This window comes from Heterodontus francisci, unplaced genomic scaffold, assembly GCF_036365525.1.
Source record: "Heterodontus francisci isolate sHetFra1 unplaced genomic scaffold, sHetFra1.hap1 HAP1_SCAFFOLD_689, whole genome shotgun sequence".
NCBI classification, from domain to species: domain Eukaryota; kingdom Metazoa; phylum Chordata; class Chondrichthyes; order Heterodontiformes; family Heterodontidae; genus Heterodontus; species Heterodontus francisci.
The window spans coordinates 169,738-175,590 of NW_027141003.1; positions in this window are offsets into that span (position 1 = coordinate 169,738).

The following is a 5,853-nucleotide window of genomic DNA, read 5'->3' on the forward strand; positions in this document are numbered from 1 at the left end:
ATCATGACCCACAGTCAGATACACCCTGTGAAGTGTAAAACACCCCCACTGTCCTCAGGAATATTAACACACTGACAGAGAACACAGATTAATATTAACACACTCACTGACACACTGTGTATATCATGATCCACAGTCAGATACACCCTGTGAAGTGTAAAACACCCCCACTGTCCTCAGTAATATTAACACACTGACAGAGAACTCAGATTAAAATTAACACACTCACTGACACACTGTGTACATCATGACCCACAGTCAGATACACCCTGTGAAGTGTAAAACACCCCCACTGTCCTCAGTAATATTAACACACTGACACAGAACACAGAATAATATTAACACGCTCACTCTGGCAGTGCCATAGACATTTATAAGTGCAAAGTAACAGAAACGTTTAACACACCATTCACTTACAATGCCCTGGAACTTTTTAGCATGCTTGACTATTGGAATGCAAAGGCCTATTGCAGTGTAATTGTACCTCGCAGTACAGGAACCTCTGACAGGGTAATTGTACCTCACAGTACAGGAACCTCTGACAGTGTAATTGTACCTCGCAGTACAGGAACCTCTGACAGGGTAATTGTACCTCGCAGTACAGGAACCTCTGACAGGGTAATAGTACCTCGCAGTACAGGAACCTCTGACAGGGTAATTGTACCTCGCAGTACAGGAACCTCTGACAGGGTAATTGTACCTCGCAGTACAGGAACCTCTGACAGGGTAATTGTACCTCGCAGTACAGGAACCTCTGACAGGGTAATTGTGCCTCGCAGTGCAGGAACCTCTGACAGGGTAATTGTACCTCGCAGTGCAGGAACCTCTGACAGGGTAATTGTACCTCGCAGTGCAGGAACCTCTGACAGGATAATTGTACCTCGCAGTGCAGGAACCTCTGACAGTGTAATTGTACCTCGCAGTACAGGAACCTCTGACAGTGTAATTGTACCTCGCAGTACAGGAACCTCTGACAGGGTAATTGTACCTCGCAGTACAGGAACCTCTGACAGGGTAATTTTACCTCGCAGTGCAGGAACCTCTGACAGGGTAATTGTACCTCGCAGTACAGGAACCTCTGACAGGGTAATTGTACCTCGCAGTACAGGAACCTCTGACAGGGTAATTGTACCTCGCAGTGCAGGAACCTCTGACAGGGTAATTGTACCTCGCAGTGCAGGAACATCTGACAGGGTAATTGTACCTCGCAGTACAGGAACCTCTGACAGGGTAATTGCACCTCGCAGTGCAGGAACCTCTGACAGGATAATTGTACCTCGCAGTGCAGGAACCTCTGACACTGTAATTGTACCTCGCAGTACAGGAACCTCTGACAGTGTAATTGTACCTCGCAGTACAGGAACCTCTGACAGGGTAATTTTACCTCGCAGTGCAGGAACCTCTGACAGGGTAATTGTACCTCGCAGTGCAGGAACCTCTGACAGGGTAATTGTACCTCGCAGTGCAGGAACCTCTGACAGGGTAATTGTACCTCGCAGTGCAGGAACCTCTGACAGGGTAATTGTACCTCGCAGTACAGGAACCTCTGACAGGGTAATTGTACCTCGCAGTGCAGGAACCTCTGACAGGGTAATTGTACCTCGCAGTACAGGAACCTCTGACAGGGTAATTGTACCTCGCAGTACAGGAACCTCTGACAGGGTAATTGTACCTCGCAGTACAGGAACCTCTGACAGGGTAATTGTACCTCACAGTACAGGAACCTCTGACAGGGTAATTGTACCTCGCAGTGCAGGAACCTCTGACAGGGTAATTGTACCTCGCAGTGCAGGAACCTCTGACAGGGTAATTGTATCTCGCAGTACAGGAACCTCTGACAGGATAATTGTACCTCGCAGTGCAGGAACCTCTGACAGGGTAATTGTACCTCGCAGTACAGGAACCTCTGACAGGGTAATTGTACCTCGCAGTGCAGGAACCTCTGACAGGGTAATTGTACCTCGCAGTACAGGAACCTCTGACAGGGTAATTGTACCTCGCAGTACAGGAACCTCTGACAGGGTAATTGTACCTCGCAGTGCAGGAACCTCTGACAGGGTAATTGTACCTCGCAGTGCAGGAACCTCTGACAGGGTAATTGTATCTCGCAGTACAGGAACCTCTGACAGGATAATTGTACCTCGCAGTGCAGGAACCTCTGACAGGGTAATTGTACCTCGCAGTACAGGAACCTCTGACAGGGTAATTGTACCTCGCAGTGCAGGAACCTCTGACAGGGTAATTGTACCTCGCAGTACAGGAACCTCTGACAGGGTAATTGTACCTCACAGTACAGGAACCTCTGACAGTGTAATTGTACCTCGCAGTACAGGAACCTCTGACAGGGTAATTGTACCACGCAGTGCAGGAACCTCTGACAGGGTAATTGTACCTCGCAGTACAGGAACCTCTGACAGGGTAATTGTACCTCGCAGTGCAGGAACCTCTGACAGGGTAATTGTCCCTCGCAGTGCAGGAACCTCTGACAGTGTAATAGTACCTCGCAGTACAGGAACCTCTGATAGGATAATTGTACCTCACAGTACAGGAACCTCTGACAGTGTAATTGTACCTTGCAGTACAGGAACCTCTGACAGGGTAATTGTACCTCGCAGTGCAGGAACCTCTGACAGGGTAATTGTACCTCGCAGTGCAGGAACCTCTGACAGTGTAATAGTACCTCGCAGTACAGGAACCTCTGATAGGATAATTGTACCTCGCAGTACAGGAACCTCTGACAGGGTAATTGTACCTCGCAGTACAGGAACCTCTGACAGGGTAAGTGTACCTCGCAGTACAGGAACCTCTGACAGGGTAATTGTACCTCGCAGTACAGGAACCTCTGACCGGGTAATTGTACCTCGCAGTACAGTAACCTCTGACAGGGTAATTGTACCTCGCAGTACAGGAACCTCTGACAGGGTAATTGTACCTCGCAGTACAGGAACCTCTGACAGGATAATTGTACCTCGCAGTACAGGAACCTCTGACAGGATAATTGTACCTCGCAGTACAGGAACCTCTAACAGGGTAATTGTACCTCGCAGTGCAGGAACCTCTGACAGTGTAATTGTACCTCGCAGTACAGGAACCTCTGACCGGGTAATTGTACCTCGCAGTACAGGAACCTCTGACAGGGTAATTGTACCTCGCAGTGCAGGTACCTCTGACAGGGTAATTGTACCTCGCAGTACAGGAACCTCTGACAGGGTAATTGTACCTCGCAGTACAGGAACCTCTGACAGGGTAATTGTACCTCGCAGTACAGGAACCTCTGACAGGGTAATTGTACCTCGCAGTGCAGGAACCTCTGACAGGGTAATTGTACCTCGCAGTACAGGAACCTCTGACAGGGTAATTGTACCTCGAGGTACAGGAACCTCTGACAGGGTAATTGTACCTCGCAGTGCAGGAACCTCTGACAGGGTAATTGTACCTCGCAGTACAGGAACCTCTGACAGGGTAATTGTACCTCGCAGTACAGGAACCTCTGACAGTGTAATTGTACCTCGCAGTACAGGAACCTCTGACAGGGTAATTGTACCTCGCAGTACAGGAACCTCTGACAGTGTAATTGTACCTCGCAGTACAGGAACCTCTGACAGGGTAATTGTACCTCGCAGTACAGGAACCTCTGACAGGGTAATTGTACCTCGCAGTACAGGAACCTCTGACAGTGTAATTGTACCTCGCAGTGCAGGAACCTCTGACAGGGTAATTGTACCTCACAGTACAGGAACCTCTGACAGGGTAATTGTACCTCGCAGTACAGGAACCTCTGACAGGGTAATTGTACCTCGCAGTACAGGAACCTCTGACAGGGTAATTGTGCCTCGCAGTGCAGGAACCTCTGACAGGGTAATTGTACCTCGCAGTGCAGGAACCTCTGACAGGGTAATTGTACCTCGCAGTACAGGAACCTCTGACAGGGTAATTGCACCTCGCAGTGCAGGAACCTCTGACAGGATAATTGTACCTCGCAGTGCAGGAACCTCTGACAGTGTAATTGTACCTCGCAGTACAGGAACCTCTGACAGTGTAATTGTACCTCGCAGTACAGGAACCTCTGACAGGGTAATTGTACCTCGCAGTGCAGGAACCTCTGACAGGGTAATTGTACCTCGCAGTGCAGGAACCTCTGACAGGGTAATTGTACCTCGCAGTGCAGGAACCTCTGACAGGGTAATTGTACCTCGCAGTGCAGGAACCTCTGACAGGGTAATTGTACCTCGCAGTGCAGGAACCTCTGACAGGGTAATTGTACCTCGCAGTGCAGGAACCTCTGACAGGGTAATTGTACCTCGCAGTGCAGGAACCTCTGACAGTGTAATTGTACCTCGCAGTACAGGAACCTCTGACAGGGTAATTGTACCTCGCAGTACAGGAACCTCTGACAGGGTAATTGTACCTCGCAGTGCAGGAACCTCTGACAGGGTAATTGTACCTCGCAGTGCAGGAACCTCTGACAGGGTAATTGTATCTCGCAGTACAGGAACCTCTGACAGGATAATTGTACCTCGCAGTGCAGGAACCTCTGACAGGGTAATTGTACCTCGCAGTACAGGAACCTCTGACAGGGTAATTGTACCTCGCAGTGCAGGAACCTCTGACAGGGTAATTGTACCTCGCAGTACAGGAACCTCTGACAGGGTAATTGTACCTCACAGTACAGGAACCTCTGACAGTGTAATTGTACCTCGCAGTGCAGGAACCTCTGACAGGGTAATTGTACCTCACAGTGCAGGAACCTCTGACAGGGTAATTGTACCTCGCAGTACAGGAACCTCTGACAGGGTAATTGTACCTCGCAGTACAGGAACCTCTGACAGTGTAATTGTACCTTGCAGTACAGGAACCTCTGACAGTGTAATTGTCCCTCGCAGTACAGGAACCTCTGACAGGGTAATTGTACCTCGCAGTGCAGGAACCTCTGACAGTGTAATTGTACCTCGCAGTGCAGGAACCTCTGACAGGGTAATTGTACCTCGCAGTGCAGGAACCTCTGACAGGGTAATTGTACCTCGCAGTGCAGGAACCTCTGACAGGGTAATTGTACCTCGCAGTACAGGAACCTCTGACAGTGTAATAGTACCTCGCAGTACAGGAACCTCTGACCGGGTAATTGTACCTCGCAGTGCAGGAACCTCTGACAGGGTAATTGTACCTCGCAGTACAGGAACCTCTGACAGGGTAATTGTACCTCGCAGTACAGGAACCTCTGACAGGGTAATTGTACCTCGCAGTGCAGGAACCTCTGACAGTGTAATTGTACCTCGCAGTACAGGAACCTCTGACAGGGTAATTGTACCTCGCAGTGCAGGAACCTCTGACAGGGTAATTGTACCTCGCAGTACAGGAACCTCTGACAGGGTAATTGTACCTCGCAGTACAGGAACCTCTGACAGGGTAATTGTACCTCGCAGTACAGGAACCTCTGACAGTGTAATTGTACCTCGCAGTACAGGAACCTCTGACAGGGTAATTGTACCTCGCAGTACAGGAACCTCTGACAGTGTAATTGTACCTCGCAGTACAGGAACCTCTGACAGGGTAATTGTACCTCGCAGTGCAGGAACCTCTGACAGGGTAATTGTACCTCGCAGTACAGGAACCTCTGACAGGGTAATTGTACCTCGCAGTACAGGAACCTCTGACAGTGTAATTGTACCTCGCAGTACAGGAACCTCTGACAGGGTAATTGTACCTCGCAGTGCAGGAAACTCTGACAGGGTAATTGTACCTCGCAGTACAGGAACCTCTGACAGGGTAATTGTACCTCGCAGTACAGGAACCTCTGACAGGGTAATTGTACCTCGCAGTACAGGAACCTCTGACAGGGTAATTGTACCTCGC